Source organism: Zeus faber (assembly GCF_960531495.2).
Source record: "Zeus faber genome assembly, chromosome: 1".
NCBI lineage: Eukaryota > Metazoa > Chordata > Actinopteri > Zeiformes > Zeidae > Zeus > Zeus faber.
In genome coordinates, this window is record NC_137193.1 from 61,316,072 (window position 1) to 61,337,425 (window position 21,354).

The window sequence follows — 21,354 nt, forward strand, 5'->3', positions numbered from 1 at the left end:
GCGCTTTCTTAAGTTTTTGCTTTATTTGTTTTGTTCATTTCGAATTTTAGATGGGACTGGACTGGATCCATTACTTAAATTGCAGTTAGGGATATTGAACTGTTGCAGCAGCAAAGGCAGTGGAGGTAAAAGCTGCAATCAAGACCATTTTTACACCAGAATGAGTGTGTATGCAGATGTTTTGTGGGTAAACCTGATAAAATGGGCGACTCACCATCGCTGACTGATCGCTAGTAGATGAGTTTTTCTTTTTTTTTCCTTCAGTGTTTCAGTTGTGATTGGGAACAAAACAGTAGAAAGCGGCACGGAGTATAGATGACCGGGTCCTTCGGTGGCAGGAAGCAGAAACACTCCTCTGGTTTGGAGGACGGCCTGGGGTGGGTCTGGAGTGGCTTGGAGCCCGCCAGGCACGTGCAGTCCTGTTGAGCAGCCCCCACACTCAAAACATTTCATGGTCCCGGATGCAAGAAATGCAAGTAATTAACTTCTGATTTTGATTTTGTATTGTAAATGGGACATGAAATGATGGAATGATACACGGATATAGCTCTGTCTATTTACACGCCAACATCCGGAATTTCAATGCGCGTCATAGCATCGAGCCGGAAAATGGGCGAAAATTGTCTACCCGGCTGTCCTGTTTCCATCACTGCTGATCGGAGCTAGAGCAGATAAATACCCATGACTACTGCATGGTCATGCCAGATGTTGTTGGTGGATTTTTTTTGTGCAGTGGGAAAGGAATACAAGCAGAAACAACACAGCCGACAGTAGAAAACACTGGGATAAAGAGTCAAAACAGACAGCGTCTGGAACCTAGTTGATTTCCTTCTTCCAAGTCTCTTCAAATGGATGGAGGGTTTTCTTTAATTGATGAATAAAGCCTAAATATAAATGCCAGCCAATGGGGGGGTGTAAAATTGGATTCACTGTATATTCACCCTTCTCAATGTGTTGATTCATGGACAAGAATACATTTTATTTGATATGTGATGAAATAGGAAATAGGCTCTGAGCCTTGATTTGAGATTTTACTCTTTGAGACTGAGCAAAAATCAACAGCAAATTGAGAAATCTACCCCGAACAAAATCACAGTAAATAACAGCACAGGCTCCATTGAGGTTCCACAGTGCCAGTGCTGTATTTCACACAGAGTATGCTTTGAAACGCCATGTTGGCTCTGTCAGGGTGGTGGACCACGCCGCCCACCTCCATATTATCACCTCATTACGGCTGCAAACTGGCCCACCCTCCATTTTGGCTCCATAGCCACAATCACCCATTAATCACAGAGGGGGTGTCAAGGTATGTGTGTGTGTCCTGCAGCATTCCAATGCTCTGGCAGCAGACTGCCATCTGTTGGCAGCTTAACGCCAATTCACCATAAAGAAAGAAAGCAAGAAATAAGGAAACAAAGGAGGAAGGAAAGAAAGATAAAAATAAAGCGACACAAGAATATTGTTTTTTGTAGAAACAGTAAAAACAATGGAAACAGTAGAAACAGTAGAAACAGAGACAGAAGAAACAGTAGAACAGTGGAAACAGGATAGACAATAGAAACACTGTAGACAGTAGGACCAGTGGAGACAGTAGACACAGTAGAGAAAGTAGAAAAAGTGGAGACAGTGGATACAGTAGAAACAGTAGAGACAGTAGAATCAATTAAACGGTCGAAACATTAGCATAGATGGAAACAGGAGAGAGTAGAAACGGTGGAGACAATAGAGACAATTGAAACAGTAAAAAAAGTAGAGGCAGAAGAGACAGTGGAAACGTAAGAGAGTGCAGACAGCGGAGACAGTGCAGACAGTAGAGACAGTGCAGACAGCAGAGACAGTCGAAACTGTAATGACAGTGGAGACAGTAGAGGTAGTAGAGACAGTAGAAACAGTAATGACAGAAGAGACAGTAGAAACAGTGGATACAGTAGGGACAGGAGAGACAGTAGAAACAGAGGTAATGCAGAGACAGTGGAGACAGGAGAGACATAAGAGACCGTAGAGAGAGTGGAATTAGTAGAAACAGTGGAAACAGTAGAAACAGTAGAGACAGGAGTGACCCTGTAAACAGTAGAGGCAGTAAAGAAAGGAGAGACAATAGTGACAGTAGAGGCAGTACAAAAAGTAGACAATACAAACAGTAGAAACAGTAGAGAAAGTAGAGACAGTGGAGACAGGAGAGACTGTAGAGACAGTGGAAATAGTAGAGACAGTGGAAACAGTAGAAATAGTAGAGACGGTGGAGACAGTGGGGACACTATAAACAGGGGAATTGGAAGAAAAAGTAGAGACAGTGGAGACAGGAGAGACAGAAGAGACAGGAGTGACCGTGTAAACAATAGGGACAGTAGAGAAAGTAGAGACAATAGGGACAGTATAGACAATACAACAAGTAGACAGTAGGAACAGTAGAAACAGTAGAGGAAGTAGAGACAGTGGAGACAGGAGAGACAGGAGAAACCGTAGAGAGAGTGGAAATAGTAGAAACAGTGGAAACAGTAGAAACAGTAGAGACAAGAGAGACCATAGAAACAGTAGAGACAAGACAGAAAGTAGAGACAACAGAGACAGTTCACAGAATGCTTGACCCCCGTCTGCACTCCCGTCAATTAGATGCGAGGTTGTGATGGAGCCAACCCTTGGCCTAGCTCCCCAGTCTCCACAGCCCGGTGCTCGCCCCCGACCCGCTCATGTTCCCGAGCCGCCGGCCGCCTCTCCCAAGGTCCTGTCCCTTCCAGTTCCTGAGCCGTCGGTCGCCCCTTCTGGGGTCCACTCTGCTCCAGCTCCTGAGCTGTCGATCGCCCCTCCCGAGGTCCACTCCGCTCCAGTTCCCAAGCTCTTGGCCGCGTCTCCCGAGGTCCAGTCTGTTCCACTTCCCAAGCCGTCGGCTGCCTCTCCCGATGTCCAGCCCGTTCCCGTTCATTAGCTGCCTTCGACTTCTACCAATCTCGGTCCACTCCTGGTCCCGAGCCATGGGTCGCGCCTGCCAATGCCAGCCTCTCTGCCGCCCACCTAAATGGCCCTGCCTACAGGCTCGTCCTCCAGAGCAGCCCCGCTCATCTGCCCCGATGTCAACCCGGGCAACCACGGGTCAAACCCCTGAGCGGTCCGGCTCAGGGGGTCCTGGTCACCCTCCTGGAGGACTCCACTTGCCTGCCCTGTTGACTTGGGCATGGTTTCAGCTCCCCGGCTGTCCGCCTGATGGGTACTTTCCTCAGAAACTCAGAAACAGAAAGTAGAGACAGTGGAGACAGGTGAGACAGAAGAGACCGTACAGAGAGTGGAAATAGTAGAAACAGTGGAAACCCTAAAAATAGTAGAGAGAGTCTAGACAGGATAGACTGGAATCATTAGAGACAGTAGAAACAGTAGAAACAGCAGAGACAGTGGAGGCAGTAGAGACAGTGGAGACTGGAACGACAGAAGACACCGTAGAGAGGGTGGAAAAAGTAGAAACAATGGAAAAAGTGGAAAAAGTTGATGAGAGGAGGGAAAGTAGAAACAATTGGGACAGTAGAAACAATGTAGACCGTACAAACAATATAGACAGTGAAAACGGTGGAAACAGTAGAAACAGTAGAGACAGTATAGACAGGTGAGACTGTGGAAACCGTAGTAACAGTAGAGCTGGTAGAAACAGTAGAGATCATGGGAACAGTAGAAACAGTAGAGGAAGTAGAGACAGTGGAGACTGGAATGACAGAAGAGACTGTAGAGAGAGTGGAAATCGTAGAAACAGTGGAGAAAGCAGAAACAATAGAGACAAACAGTAGAAACCGTAGTAACAGTAGAGACAGTGGAGACAATGATGGCAGTAGAAACAATGGAAACAGAAGATAAAGTAAGGACAGTGGAGAGGGGAGAGACACAAGAGACCATAGAGAGTGTGGAAATAGTAGAAACAGTGGTAACAGTGGAAACAGTAGAAGGAGTATAGACAGGAGAGACTGGAAACATTAGAGACAGTAGAAACAGTAGAGACCATGGAAACAGAGACAGTCGAGAATGTGGAAAAAATAGAGACAGTTTTTTCAATACAAACAGTAGAAACAGTAGAGACAGGAGAGACAGTAGAAGTGGTTAAAACAGTAGAGGAAGACAGTGGAAAGAGTAGAGACAGTGGAAACAGTAGACACAGTAGAGACCCTAGAGAAAGTAGAGACAGTATAGACAGTACAAACAGTAGAGTCAGTAGAAAGAGTAGAGACAGTAGAGACAGTAGAGGCAGGGTGAACAAAAGAGACAGAAGAGACTGTAGAGAGAGTGGAAATAGTACAAAAACTGGAAACACTAGAAACAGTAGAGACAGGACAAAAAGTAGAGACCATATAGACAGTATAAACAGAAGAGACAGTGAAAACAGTAGAAACAGTTAGATCAGGGGTGTCCAAACTTTTTGCCAAGAGGGCCAGATTTGGTGAGGTGAAAATGTATGGGGGCCGACCATTCAGCCTGACATTCTTTGAACAATTACCATTGTAAATTAACATGTAAATATGTAACTATATCACTTTGTACAGTTTGCTGTATACGAGTTTATTTGTATTTGCTCTTATTTTGCTTTGTTTTACTCTGCTGTCTGCAGCTAGGTTGACATTGCAAATGAGAATCTGTTGTCAATTGCCTTATCTGGAAAGATAAAGGTTAAAATAAAATACATTAAATGCAAATGAACTATTTTATGAAATCTGACTCCAAATTTTTTTTTTAAACATGTATTTATTGATTTTGTTTTAACAATTCACATCAAAGTGCATTTTGACAAAGGATAGTATAGTGAAATTAAATGACTGAAATTTGACAAAACTGTGGTTTTTATCATCACAAAAAATTAATTCACTGAGACTTTAGTATTTATTCTCCTCAAAAATAAAAAATAAATTTGACCTACATTAATGTGAAGGGTGATACTGAGATCTCTACTGCAGTAAACAGGGCAGGTCTGGCTCAAAAACAGGGCTTTTGATGCGCAAGATGTCACACAGGTGAGAGTCATTTAGTCTTGTCCTTACGTTCTTGTTAATTCATAACCGAGAACGTCTTCTTGCACAAGTACGTCGAGCCAAACAAGCTCAGCATTTTCTTAGCAAATGTTCGAATCTCTTGGAACCTGTCTCTGTCCAGCCGGCGGTGAAAGTTTACAAGAGGGAGTTGCTGGTGCTGACTGTGACACTCGGCGTCACACTGCAGCTCAATGAACTCCAGCTGCAGGTGGGAAAGTGTGATCTCCTTTTCAATAGCTGCAAAATCCCTGAAACTCTGTTGAAACTCCTCAGCCAGAGATGAGATGGTTGCCATTAGCTTATCGTAGTTAGCATGTTTCGTCTGATAGTGCCGCTTAATATTGAATTCCTTGAAAACAGCCACAGTCTCTTGACAAATGAAGCACACACAGTTGTTTCGCATGTCAGTAAAATAATACTCAGATTTCCACTTGTCCTGGAAACAGCGGCCCTCGTTGTCAACTTTCCTTTTTATAGTTCCAGTTGCCATTTTAGAAATGGGCTAAAAATATACCACAGTGGTAAAAGTTCACACAGAGTCATGCGGCGAGAGTGCGGCCACAAGTCTACTGCCATCCTCTGGTGAAATATAAAATTGCTTTTTTTGTACTTGCTGGCGGGCCACATATTATTGATTTTATGACAGACGCTTCGGGCCGGTGGAAATTTAGACACGGGCCGGATTTGGCTCGGGGGCCGGACTTTGGGCATGCCTGAGTTAGATAGTAGAAACAGTATAGACAGTGGGAACAGTAGAGACAGTGGAGACAGTGGAGAAAGCAGAGACAGTTGAGACAGTAGAGACAGAAGAGACCGTAGAGAAACTGGAAATAGTAGAAACAGTGGAAACAGTGGAAACCGTAGAAACGGTAGAGTATAGACAGGAGAAACTGGAAACATTAGAGACAGTTAGAAACAGTAGAGAAAGTGGAGACAATAGAGACCATATAGACAAGTGAGATTGTGGAAACAGTTGTAGCAGTAGAGACAGTAGAAACAGTAGAGATCATGGAAACAGTAGAAACAGTAGAGAAAGTAGAGACAATGGAGACTGGAATGACAGAAGACACCATAGAGAAACAGTGGAAACAGCAGATAAAATAAGGACAGTGAAAATGGGAGAGACAGGGATGACTGTAGAGAGAGTGGAAATGGGAGAAACAGTGGAACAGTAGAGACAGTAGAGAAAGTAGAGACACTAGACACAGCAGAGACATTATAGACAGAAAAGATTGTAGAGAGAGTGGAAATAGTGGACACAGTGGACACATAGAAACAGTAGAGAGGGTATAGACAGAAGAGGCAGTAGAAACAGTAGAAACGGCGGAGACAGTACAGATAGTTGAGACTGGAACGACAGAAGACACTGTAGAGAGGGTGGAAAAAGTCTAAACAGTGGAAAAAGTAGAGACAGAGAGACAGGGGAGAAAGTAGAAAGAATTGGGACAGTAGAGACAATATAGACAGTACAAACAGTAGGGACAGTGGAAGCAGCAGAGACAGTGGAGACAGGAGAGACTGTGGAAACAGTCAAGACAGTGGAAACATTAGAGACAGTGCAGACAGTAGTGACAATAGAAACAGTTAAGACAGAAGAAACAGTAGAGAGAGAGTAGAAATAGTAGAGACAGTAGAGACAGTAGAGAAAGTAGAGACAGTAGAGACAGTAGAGACAATAGAGACAGCAGAGAGAGTATAGACCATAAAGACAACGGAAAAAGTGGAGACAGGAGAGACAATAGATAGTAGGGGCAGTATAGACAGTACAAGCAGTACAGACAGTAGAAATAGTAGAGACAGTGGAAACAGTAGAAGCAGTACAGACATTAGAGAATGGACAGACAGTTGAGACAGGAGAGACAGAAAAGACTATAGAGACAGTAGAGAAAGTAAAACAATTGAGATAGTAGAGACACTAGAGACAGTAGAGATAGTTGGAACAGTAGAGACAGAAGAGACATTACAGGCAGTGGAAAGAATAGACACAGTAGAAACAATTGAGACAGCAGAGACAATAGAGACAGTAGAGACAGAAGAGACAGTGGAAGCAATACACTGGAAACAGTAGAAACAGTACAGACAGTAGAAACAGTAGAAACATTTTAAACAGAAGAGACAGTACAGACAGTGGGAAAATTTGCAACAGTAGACATTCGAGGCAGACGAGACAGTAGAAACAGTGGAGACAATAGAAACAGCAGAGACAGTAGAATTATTAAAGACAGTGGATAAAGTAGAGGCAGTGGAGACAGCAGAGATAGTATAAACAGTAAAGAAAATGGAAACAGTAGAAGCAAAAGAAACAGTAGAGACAGTGGAGGGAGTGGAAATAGTAGAAACAGTAGAAACATAGAGACGGGAGACATAAGAGACCGTATCGATAGTATAGACAGTGCAAACAGTAGACACAGCAAAGACAGTGGAGGCAATGGAAACAGTGAAAACAGTAGAAACAGTAGAGACGGTGGAATCAGTGGAAACAGTTTGAATGAAATCAATTCAGAATGATCTGAGACTCAAACCCCCCCAAATCCACTCAATCCAAAATCCCATGATAATTTTCTAAACCTCGTCATTTTAACTTCAATTTATCTTTTTGCATAAAAAGAGCAAAAGCAACTCAATCCCAATGCCGCCCCCACTCCCATATTGAATTTCCCTTTCAAACTTTTTATTTGTATTTTTTTTGAACAAAGGTTTGCCTATTAAAACGACGTCATTCCGGGGGGAATGAGACTCTGAGCTCTTTCCATTTGCAGCGTCCCGCGTTATTTGTCTGAAATAGATTGGAAATAGTTCATTTGATGGGAATGTGAACGTACGTATAGGAAAACAAAATGAAGTGAAATTATTTGAATTCCGTGCCGTTTGAGCAGAAGTCCGCAGCACACTTTACTTTGCTTTCGAACTGGGATGGTTTGGATTCAAATCACTGTTTTTTTTTAATGTATTTCATAGACATTGAATAAACACACACACACACACACACACACACTCACACACACACACACACACGCACGCACACACGCACATTGGTACACACACAAACATGCAAATTATGATCTGCCAATTGAACCACACTCTGTATCTGTACTGTTTATTTTATTGTAATTGTTATTATTCTCACATTATTTATGTATATATGATATATTATTTATATATGTATAGTAGTATATATGTATATGTATATTTTTTATTTTATTAAAAAAGTATTTTATATTTTTAATCAATATTTTTAGGATTATTTTATTACATTAGATAAACTCACTGAGCACTTTACCAGAAACACTATATTAACACTGGCCGTGGCCTCCGTTTTCTCTCAAAACCCTCAATTCTTCTTGGCAATGGATTCCACAAGATATTGGAAACATTCCTTTGATGCATGACTGCATCACGCAATTCCTGCAGATTTGTCAGTTGCACGTCTCCCGTTCTGTTACATCCTAGAGCTGTTCTATTGGATTCAGACCCGGTGTCTGGGAAGGAAACTGAAGAACATTGAACTCATTGTCAAGTTCTTGAAACCAGGTGGAGACGACTGTTGCTTTGTGACACGGTGCATTATCCTGCCGGAAGTAGCCGTGAAAAGATGAGTCGGTTCTGGCCAGGAAGGGATGCACATAGTCGGCAACAATTCCCCACACCATTACACCACTGCTAACAGCCTGGACTATTGACACAAGGCAGGTTGGGGTCATGGATTCATGCCGTTGGCGCCAAATCCTGACCCTACCATCTGTGTGCCTCAGCAGAAATGGAGATTCATCAGACCAGGCTACGTTTTTCTGTCTTCAACCGTCCAGTTTGGGTGAGCCTGTGCCCACTGCAGCCTCAGCTTTCTGTTCTTGGCTGACAGGAGTGGAACCCGACGTGGTCTTCTGCCGTTGCAGCCCATCCGCCTCAAGGTTCTACGTGTTGTGCATTCTGACATGTTTTCCTGCTCCCCACAATAGTACAGAGTGGTTATCTGAGTCACCGTAGCCTTTCTGTCAGCTCCAACCAGTCGGACCGTTCTCCGTTGACCTCGTTCAACAACAAGGCGTTTCCGTCTGCAGAACTGTCGCTCACTGGATGTTTTTTGTTTTTCTCACCATTCTCAATGAGTTCTAGACACTGTTGTGTGTGAAAATCCTAAGAGATCAGCAGTTAGAGAAAAACTCAAACCAGCCTTCCTGGCACCAACAATCATGCCACGGCTTGATTGAGGTCAACACTGAGGTCACATCTTTTCCCCATTCTGATGGTTGATGTGAACATGAACTGAAGCTGCTGACCCATATCTGCATGATTTTGTGCATTGCACTGCTATATATATGTATATATATTTATACACACAGATCAGCCACAACATTAAAGCCACGGCTAATTACCACTAATATTGTGTGGCTCCCCCTTGTGCCACAGCTCTGAGCCGTGGAGGCATGGACTCCACAAGACCTCTGAAGGTGTCCTGTGGTATCTGGCACCAAGACGTTAGCAGCAGATCCTTAAAGTCCTGGAAGTTGTGAGGTGGAGCCTCCATGGATCTGGCTTGTTGCTCCAGCACATCCCACAGATGCTCCATCAGATCGGACCCTAACCCTGCCTATCTGCATGATGTAGAAGTCATGTGTAAAATAAAAGTATACACCATAAAGATACATCCCTGTTCTACAATAGATACATTGTCTGTTTGTTTTATGTCTTATTATGGATTTTCTTAAGTGTATTTCACGACTTGCCTTCTGTGTGTCTGCATGTGTCTGTTTCCTCGCAAAGAAAAAATAAAACTTGTTTCCCATGTGTCGTGTCATATTAGACACGATGCCTTAAAATGTGAAAACTGATAACCAAGGTAAGAAAAAGTACAAGAAACATACACACACACACACACACACACACACACACACACACACACACCACACACACACGCACGCACGCACACACACACACACACACACACCACACACACACACCCTCCACCATCACCACCACACACGCCCACACACACACACACATTGGTACTTTCTCTGATGGAGCTGAATGTAAAAATTGATTCTCCCCAGGCCCATGGAACACACACACACACACACACACACACACACACACTATTAACAGGACATAAATGCAGTGAAAACAAATTGGTTTGTTTTGGTAGGACGAAGGGCAGGGTGGAGGGTGTGTGGAAGGGAGTGGAGGTGGGGGGAGGATGGGGAAGGGGTAGGAGGATGGGGGAGTAGCTGTGGAAGTGGGGGGGGTCGAACCTGTTGGGTTGCCAGATAATCTTTCATTGTGTAAACACTGCGGACCTGCAGGGCGAGAGGTGGCCATCAATCACTGCAGGGTGACGTAAACTAGGTTACCACGCACACACACACACACACACACACACACACACACACACACACAGACACACACACACACACACACAAATATATATATATATAAAAAAAGAATAAATAATAATAATAATAATAATAATAATAATAATTACAACGAATTAAGATATTAATTCTTAAATATAGTATACTATATTAATGTCTTAAATATAGTCATATTTAAGACATAACATATTTTAAATAATGTATCTTATATCTAATATCTAATTGTTCTTTGACTAATTGATTATTACAAGATAGGAAATGCTTTACTAAATCCTTAATAATTAATACATTCATCTATTAAATGTGGGTGTTACAACAGCAGAAGTTGACAGGAGAGCAATTAATAAAAAAAAGAGAGAGGTAGATAACGTTGACTTACTGCTGGTTAGAAAAAATTAATGATGTTATTTTATACTTTAATACGGTTTCTCGTCGATGTCAAGAAGCTATAAAAATGAATCCGTTATTTGACTTTTATCTGTTTATTGTTCATAGATGTCGAGTTGTGATGTGGTACACTATGTTGGTTTTTCGCTAGAGTCTAAAGGTCCTGATGGCAAGGATCACTTTTGATAAAAAAAAAAAAATGTTTTTAATAAAATAGAGTACAACGTATAAAATATGATTTTTTTCATGATTATGTGTCTTTCCTTTAAATGGTATGAGGCAATTCACCAAAAGAAAATGGGGAAATGTGATTGGTCCTGAACTGATGTCAGACTCACGTATATTATTATTCTTTTATTATTCAGTATTCATAGTCAGTGTTATAAATCAGTCTCATCTTCCAGTGTTTCATTCTCATCATCATTTCATTTTAGTCGTTATGCATCGATGACTCCATAGTGACCTCAGGACGGTTCCATCGTCGCATTGAATCTCTAAACTTTCTTAAATCTGAGATATGCTTAAGACAGAGTATCTGAGGCAGTGTTCTGAATCCTAAACCATGATTAATTTTAACATAATCTCTGCTGCCTAATCTGGATCATAATTATTTTATTCAAATGATAAAATTAAAAAATATATAATAAAACTGATTCATAAAAGTGAATGAAAATTAATAACAATTATAATCTTGAATAAGAGAACTCTGATGAGCTTTCCTTGTTGACCTTGTTTTTTTCTTTGTTTTGATGGATCGATAGAAATATATATCTATATACACAATAAACCTCAGAATTGACAATGACCAATAATAATGAACCTAACCAGAAACATAAACCTAAAAATAACCAATAAGCAATAAAAAATTGACAACATACAATAACCCTAATGATAAGCAAAACAATAATTATAAACCTAAAACTTTACAAAAAATAACAATAAACCTAAAAATTAAACAACAAACAGAAAAACCCTTTTATGTCAGTTTCTTCTTTGTTATTTTTTGCCTTTTTTCTTTTTGGAACCCCATGTGTTCCCTATTTATAGACAGAAAATACTCCAGAACGTGACAGAAACAAATGAATAATGAATAGTAAATTAAAAATGAATTATCTCTTATTTGCCCTTAATCGACAACCAGACAAAAACAGCAGAACAACGAACAACAGCAGAAGATTAAAGTAAATAAAAGTATTGCCATTGTTTTGCTGTGCGAAAATAGATCCAGCTGTGTAGTAGAAGAAGAATCCTGCTCTGATCTACACCGCCAAAGAGTGGTGTGTGTGTGTGTGTGTGTGTGTGTGTGTGTGTGTGTGTGTGTGTGTGATGTGGAAGAAGTTCTTCTGCAATGATCGGTGAGGTTAATCTGCCCGCTACAAGAAAATAAATACTGCTCCAAAGCAGCGCTCGGATCAATCTGATATCATTTCTGAAGACAGCAGGCTTTATACAAAAAAACAGGGTGTGGCTTGGGTCAGAGGTCTTTTACAATCTGCGCCCCCCAACTGTTTCCTTGGGTGCTACCCTCAGACAGTGAAATTCACATGTACTTGCAAACTTGACCTGGCAGATGCGAATTGCACGACAATGCACCTCTCGGCTCCCCTGTTGAGTTTCTTCATCTCCATAGAAGGTAAACAGAGTCAAATGTGATCTGATTCTTTCATGTTAGAATTGACATTTAGGGAGCAAAAACATTTCTCTTTACATAAACTCTGGGGGGTTCCTGGGGAAACAGAGACAAATATTTTAAAACCCCCCTCTGGAGGTAGAGGCCTTTTTCCTCATTCAAAATAGTTGATCGTATGCATTTTTCTCTCACAGTGTGGCATGTAAGGCAAAATATCAAAATAATCAAAATTCCCCCTTCCACCAGTGAAAAGTGTCCATTTCTGCCCCTAAAAATGCTCTGTGCAGGACACTGGCTGAATGGAAGAGAAACGGGTTCTGCAGACAGTGGATAATGGTGTCAGCCGCAGTTTATTCAGAATATGTACAAATTACTGCATAAACAAAGTAGAACACCGCCGCTGTCACTTGTTGTCGGATATTAAAACCATTTAGTTACCGTTTCCCACTTGAATAAGATTTGCACGAACGCCACCGGGCTGAAAGCACATGAACGCTCCCAGGACTGAAGAAATATTTTGGGAGTTTACAATTTTTTTTAATTCAGGCCTTTTCACTTCACCCCCAAAATTCCAATTCCACTAAGTGTGGATGGACGATCCTATCAAACAAGGCAGTGCGGGTGAAGAACAACAGGTAAAATAAAGGACATATGAAGGAGGGAGTCAGAAACAAAGAAGACATTTGAGAAGTCCAATAGAACAGGGATTTTCAAATGGCTGGCGACCCAGATCTGCTTTACCAGTAAGTTACTCCCGGTCTCTCAGCCTCTAAAATACCAAATACCAGATGTGATCGTTTAACTTTTTTAATTACATTTTTGTTCTTTGTCCTGAAATCTATGATAAAGGCATTTGAACAAACTAATAGATAAATAAACGGCCAAGATTTTCCAAGAAGGGCTCCATGAGCTTATTTAGACTGAAGTCAGAATACAGCGGACAGGATACTGTCTATAGTTATACAGACAGACTGACAGACAGACAGACATACAAATAGATAGATAGATAGATAGATAGATAGATAGATAGATAGATAGATAGATAGATAGATAGATAGATAGATAGATAGATAGATAGATAGATAGATAGATAGATAGATAGATAGATAGATAGATAGATAGATAGATAGATAGATAGATAGATAGATAGATAGATAAACCTAACAATTGACAATACATAACAAAAACATGACAATAAACAATAAACCAAATGATAAATGATACTATAAGCTATAAACTACAAAGTAACGAGAACAATCAAATGAACACAAACGAGATAATCAAGAGGAATTTCGCAAATTTGTCAATGTACATGAATGAACCCCTTTCTAAATGATGCTATTGTTGAAAAGGGATCATCAGAGAGTCAGATCTTTGACAATCCGGCTCCTCCAAGTCCAACCAATGTCCCCAGAGATGTGGAGAAAGAGCTTCAAGTGGCTTGATACCCCCCCCCAAAAAAACAAAAACTGTTCAGCATCGTGATTAGACATAAGATGTCCTTGGGGAGGTGGGGGGGTGTTCTGGTCATTAAAATCTCCACCCAAGCAGCACACACACCGCCTTCCAGATTCATTCTTTACCAAAACACTTCCATGAAATGCTAATCAAGCCCTGGAGCCTGTAGAGGCCAAAATGATGAAATGATCCCCCTCTGCCCCCAAAAAACCCTCAACATGGACCCTGATGACATCAAGTTCCAAATGCTGATTGATGGAGCGATTGGAGCAATGGGAGCGACCACAAGGGAACTGTCCCGCTCACCCTGAAATTGCCTCCCGCCGCGTAGAACAACATTGGGGGTGGGGGTGGAGGGAGGCGGGCCATTACTCAAAGCCGACCGAGGGTGAACCGGGGGGCGAAGCTTCTCGTGGCCCCCCATCCAGCCTACAGCGGGATGTAGGCTGGAGGGTGGATGCCGTATAAAATTTCACCTAAGTGAGGCAGTGGGGTCACGCTGCTTGGATTAGCGGGGGTGTATTTCTTGGGGGAGGTCGGAAAGGGTACCAGGGAGACGTGGGGGCAGGGGAGGTGTTCTTTGCCAGGCAAGTGAGTCAGCACAGGACCCGGATACAAGTGATTACGGAGCTGGCGGGGGGGCCTGCCGTGAAATGTCAGCCCCGTTGGGCTCGGGGCGTGCATGCCGGGTGAACTGTAAACACATAGGAATCACACTCCGTTCTGCTCGTCGGGCATTGTTTATCCCTCCCCTGACCTCACCTGCAGTTTTATAGCTTCATTTAATGAGTGTTACCATGGATAAGGGCTTAATTACAAACAGGGAATTAATGGGCAGGATTGGAACGTTGTAAAATGTCCAGCCAATAGCCCGATGGTACCGGAAGAACATTTATGGGGGGGGGGGGGTATGTACGAGAATGGATTTACTGTATAACCATCTTTACTGAACTCTCGGAGCGGGCGGCATCACGCGCCCAAAGCTGCCGTGATGATGGTAATATACACAAATAGGAATAATGTGATATTGTAAGAATGTCACAGTGGGCTCATGGAGGGCGGATATGGGCCCTTCTCTTAAGAAAATGCCATCCCCAGATACCTTTCCCAATCAAGCCCAGAATTATAATAAAATGAGGGTGATTATGATGGAGAGCAGTTACTGCTGATGGATCTGGAATTGTGGGTGGGGTGGGGGGGGGGGGGTAGGAAATATTAAACACAGTTGAAATACAAACACTTCTGATTGCGCCGCTCAAAGGGGCTGCTCTATCTTCCTCTCAGTGCAGAATTAAACACACTTAAGGACCTCAGCGGATAATTGGCAATCAGAACAACGTGAGCACTCCACTGCATCTTCCCCGTCGGGGTCAGAGCGGTTTCTGGAGGGGTCACCTGTCAGTAATGGCTGAAACCCTTTTTTAGCCTCTCCTTGTGGATCCCTGTGGGCACTCCGGCTCCTGCTCTTAGCACCACCACCTGTCTCAGGCACGGGCCCCTAATCAGTCTCCTTCCCTTCCCACCGGCCCTCCGGTCCGCCTGCGGACCCCCTGCAGTCCTCAACCGGAACCGCCTCGACGGCGGGGCCGCGTCCGGTCGGGCCAATCCAATCCCAGCCCCATCTCCTGGTCAGGCTTTAGGGCTCGCTTGTGTGAAATTCGATTCCGCACAGATAGTGTTTACGTCCAAAATGAAGGCAGAGTCATACAAGTACTTCATAATCCCTTGAGCCATCCGATTTTTTTTTTTTATCGTCGGATGTGTATGAAAGTCTGTTTTGGTTTTACTGTTCTATACTTCATTCAAATTCTTTCCCCCGTCGGTTTTCATGCGTGTCTTATTTTGTTCTGTCAAGTGATTGTCCCGTGGGTCCCTGGGAAAAGCGAAGAAAGTGGGTGGCGCTGTTGCCTTGTGTCCAAAGACAACTTTGGGGGGGGCTTCCGTTAAGTCCTCATCCATACGCACGCACCCACACAACATTTCCTTAATTTCCTAAAGGTTGCTTACGCCATAATACTAGGGTCACACCTGCCGTTTGTGGGCGTGTCAAACATTTAAAACCTCTCTCCCTTTCCATATTTAATATACATTATATACATAGATGGTATCGTGTCGACTTTTTGAAATTCAAATGGTGGAGCTGTTTACTCAGCAAAATAAATGACCTCTCGAAAAAAGGATGTAAATAATCTGGTCATCAGTCGTTGTTTCTTGTTAGAGAAACATAAAATGGCACAAAAAAACAAAACATTCCTGTGTTCCATATTTTATCAATAGTTTAAGGGACGTTTTTTATTTAAAAAACTGGAGCAATGCAGTGGTCTTCCTTCCTATTGGCTGTCGCCTGGCACTCGTTGCTGCTCATTTGCATAAAGTTAAAACCAACTCAACTCAACTTTCCTTATCGTCGTGAAGCTGTCAGCTCGCCGCCAGTCGTGGCTCTGCCCCCTGCAGCTGGAGGAAGCCACGTCCCATTTGAAATGCATTAAAGCATACTGTATACTGTATGTATGTGTGTATATATATATATATGTGGGAGTCTCTGACCACAGGTAAGGGTTTAGAGAGGGGGACGAGACGAATCCTTTTTGTCGTGATGCGCCAACATGGTGAGAGTTTTTATTTATCATTGAACATAAACATAAACATAAACATAAATAATAATTAATAATAAGGATTGAGGATGGTTTTGGGCAGACAGACAAACATTAAGAAATCTCCCTGCCTCATTTTTGGGAGTCTACCTTGAGGGGCAAGTCCTTTGTGGAGAGCTATAACATCTGTCCGGGGGCGTATGTGGGTGCGGGCGCACGGTGCCGGTTCGCCTGCCGCTGGGACCTGGCAGAGGCCTGGAGTAGGGCAGAGCAGGCCCTCCTCCACGTCCTCCGGCAGCGACGGATGAGGGCCTGGACGGAGGGGACGGCGATCTCAACCTCCCGGGCAGGGAACAGTGGTGGTTGGTAGCCCAGAGAGCATTGGAAGGGTGACAGGCGTATTCGGCCCATGGCAGCTGATCACTCCAGGAGGTGGGGCTGGTGGTTGTCAGGCAGCGGAGCATGGCCTCCACCTCCTAGTTTGCCCGCACCGTCTGGCCGTTGGTCTGGGGGTGGAAACCAGAGGAGAGACTGACCTGTGCCCCCAGGGCCGAGCAGAAGGCGCACCAGACCTGGGAGGTGAACTGGGGTCCTCTGTCCGACACCACATCTGCCGGGATGCCATGGCGGCAGAACACCTCGGCCACCAGCAGGTCCGCGGTCTCCCTTGCCAGTGGTAGTTTGGGCAGGGTGAGGAAGCCTTAGAAAAGTGGTCCACCACCGTGAGTATGGTAGTGTTGCCCCGGAATGGTGGGAGACCGCTGACAAAGTCCAGGGCGATGTGGGACCAAGGACTAGTCAAGATGGGGAACGGGCGGAGGAGTCCAGAGCGGAGGTCGGGTGGAGGTCTTGGACCGGGCGAAGGTGGGACAGGCAAGTGCAGGTGGTAACGAAGGACCGGGTGTCAGGGAGCAGGGTCGGCCACCAGAAGCGCTGGCGGATGACGGCCAGGGTGCGGGTGATCCCGGGATGGCAGCTGAGGTGGGAGGCATGGGCCCACTGCAGAACCTGGGAGCGTGCGGAGTCAGAGACGAACAGGCGGTTGGGGGTCCGGTACCTGGGTCGGGCTGGTGTTCCTGCGCTTGGGTGACAAGGGTCTCGATCTCCCAGGTGAGCGTGGCGGCAAGGCAAAGGGGTGGAAGGATGGGCTGTGGATCCCCTGTCTTCTCCTCTGGCGCGAACACACGGGACAGGGCGTCAGGTTTGGTATTCTTGGTGCCTGGGGGATGTCGGGCTAGGCCAAGACTGGGGCCGACAAAAAGCGGCTTCTGAGGTTGAGGAATGCGGCCTCAGCCACGGGGGTCCACTTGAAGCCCACTGCGGTGGAGGTAAGGGCTGAGAGGGGAGCGGCGATACGGCTGAAGTTTCGGATGAAGCGCCGGTAGAAGTTTGCAAACCCAAGGAAGCATTGGAGCTGCTTCCTATTGGCTGGGGTTGGCCACTCCATCACGGCGGCGACCTTCTTGGGGTCCATCTCCAGCCTCCCTCGGCCAATGATGAATCCTAGGAAGGAAATGGAAGAAACAATGAAGACACACTTCTCGGCCTTAAGAAGAGACTGTTCTCCAGGAGCCTCTGCAGCACCAGGCGTACTTGTTTTATGTGGTCGGAGAGGGATTTGGAGAAAATGAAGATGTCGTCGAGGTACACAAAGACAAACAAGTTGAGCATGTCCCGGAGGACATGGCCTGGAAGACCGCTGGGGCATTTGACAGACCAAAAGGCATTACCAGATACTCGAAGTGTCCGAGCGGGGTGTTGAATGCGGTCTTCCATTCGTCCCCTTCACGGATGCAGACCAAATGGTAGGCCTTGCGGCGGTCAAGTTTGGAGAAGTGGGTGGCACCCCGGATGGGGACGAAGACTGAGTCCATCAGGGGCAAGGGGTACTTGTTCTTGACTGTGATGTTGTTGGGTCCCCTGAAGTCGATGCAGGGACGGAGGGTCTTGTCCTTCTTGGCAACAAAGAAGAACCCTGCGCCCAGCAGAGACGACGAAGGGCGAATGATCCCGGCAGCGAGAGAGTCGTGGATGTAGGTTTCCATGGCCTCCTGTTCGGGCCAGGAGACGTTATACAGGCGACTGCAGGGGAGGGGGGCGCCTGGCAGGAGGTTGATTGCGCAGTCGTAGGGGCGATGAGGTGGTAGGGATAGCTCGCCCTGGTACAGACTGGTAACATCAAGAGACAGGGGACACAGACTGGTGACGTCTGGAGCCAGGAGATGCAGACTGATAACATCAGGAGCCAGGAGACGCAGACTGGTAACATCAGGAGCCAGGAAATGCAGACTGGTAACATCAGGAGACACAGACTGGTAACGTCTGGAGCCAGGAGACGCAGACTGGTAACATCAGGAGACACAGTCTGCAACGTCAGCAGCCAGGAGACGCAGACTGGTACGTCAGGAGACGCATACTGGTAACATCAGGAGCCAGGAGACGCAGACTGGTAACGTCAGGAGCCAGGAGACGCAGACTGGTAACATCAGGAGACACAGACTGGTAACCTCAGGAGCCAGGAGAGGCAGACTGGTAACATCAGGAGCCATGAGATGCAGACTGGTACCATCAGGAGATGCAGACTGGTAACGTCAGGAGCCAGGAGATGCAGACTGGTAACATCAGGAGATGCAGGCTGGTAACGTCATTTGCCAGGAGACGCAGACTGGTAACGTCAGGAGCCAGGAGATGCAAACTGGTAACCACTGGGGCCAGGAGACTCAGAGTGGTAACGTCAGGAGCCAGGAAACGCAGACTGGTAACTTCAGGAGCCAGGAAACACAGACTGATCAGATCAGGAGACGCAGACTGGTAACGTCAGGAGCCAGGAGACACAGACTGGGATGTCAGGAGACGCATACTGGTAACATCAGGAGCCAGGAGACGCAGACTGGTATGTCAGGAAGCAGGAGACGCAGACTGGTAACATCAGGAGCCAGGAGACGCAGACAGGTAACATCAGGAGCCAGGAGATGCAGACAGGTAACATCAGGAGCCATGAGGCACAGACTGGTAACATCAGGAGATGCAGACTGGTAATGTCAGGAGCCAGGATACGCAGACTGGTAACATCATGGGCCAGGAGACGCAGACTGGTAACATCAGGAGACGCAGACTGGTGACATCTGGAGCCAGGAGACGCAGAGTGGTAACATCAGGAGCCAGGAGATGCAGACTGTTAACATCAGGGACAGGAGACGCAGACTGGTAACATCAGGAGACGCAGACTGGTAACATCATGGGCCAGGAGACGCAGACAGGTGACATCAGGCGCCAGGAGACGCAGACTGGTAACATTAGGAGCCAGGAGACACAGACTGGTAACATCAAGAGACGCAGACTGGTGATGTCAGGAGCCAGGAGACGCAGACTGATAACATCAGGAGACGCAGACTGGTAACGTCAGGAGCCAGGAGACGCAGACTGCTACGAGCACCGTTTGTTGATTACGCACATTAGAGTATTTTTCATGCTTATAGAGCTTGTGCGCAATCATCGGGTGCCATGACATTTCACAGCATATATGTACAACCGTATGTTTATGTATATGAAAAATAATCTCTTGAACTTGAACTTGAACGTCAGGAGATGCAGACTGGTAACGTCAGGAGCCAGGACCCAGGAGACGCAGACTGGTAACATCAGCAGCCAGGAGACGCAGACTGATAACATCAGGAGATGCAGACGGGTAACCTCAGGAGCCGGGAGCCAGGAGACACAGACTGGTAACATCAGGAGATGCAGACTGGTAATGTCATTTGACAGGAGGCGCAGACTGGTAACATCAGGAGACGCAGACTGGTAACATCATGGGCCAGGAGACGCAGACAGGTGACATCAGGCACCAGGAGACGCAGACTGGTAACATTAGGAGCTAGGAGACACAGACTGGTAACATCAAGAGACGCAGACTGGTGATGTCAGGAGCCAGGAGACGCAGACTGATAACATCAGGAGACGCAGACTGGTAACGTCAGGAGCCAGGAGACGCAGACTGCTACGAGCACCGTTTGTTGATTACGCACATTAGAGTATTTTTCATGCTTATAGAGCTTGTGCGCAATCATCGGGTGCCATGACATTTCACTGCATATATGTACAACCGTATGTTTATGTATATGAAAAATAATCTCTTGAACTTGAACTTGAACGTCAGGAGATGCAGACTGGTAACATCAGGAGATGCAGACTGGTAACGTCATTTGCCAGGAGACGCAGACTGGTAACGTCATCGGCCAGGAGAAGCAGAATGGTAACATCAGGAGCCAGGAGACGCAGACTGGTGACATCGGGAGACGCAGAGTGGTATCGTCTGGAGCCAGGAGACGCAGACTGGTAACATCAGGAGACGCAGACTGGTAACGTCAGGAGCCAGGAGACGCAGACTGGTACGTCAGGAGACAGATACTGGTAACCTCAGGAGCCAGGAGACGCAGACTGGTACGTCAGGAGACGCATACTGGTAACATCAGGAGCCAGGAGACGCAGACTGGTAACGTTAGGAGCCAGGAGACGTAGACTGGTAACATCAGGAGACGCATGCTGGTAACATAAGGAGCCAGTAGACGCAGACTGGTAACATCAGGAGACGCATGCTGGTAACATCAGGAGCCAGCAGACGCAGACGCAGACTGGTAACTTCAGGAGCCAGGAGCCAGCAGACGCAGACTGGTAACATCAGGAGCCAGGAGACACAGACTGGTAACATCAGGAGATGCAGACTGGTAACGTCAGGAGCCAGGACCGAGGAGACGCAGACTGGTACATCAGCAGCCAGGAGACGCAGACCGAAAACATCAGGAGATGCAGACGGGTAAACTCAGGAGGCAGGAGCCAGGAGACACAGACTGGTAACATCAGGAGATGCAGACGTCATGAGCCAGGAGACGCAGACTGGTAATGTCAGGAGCCAGGAG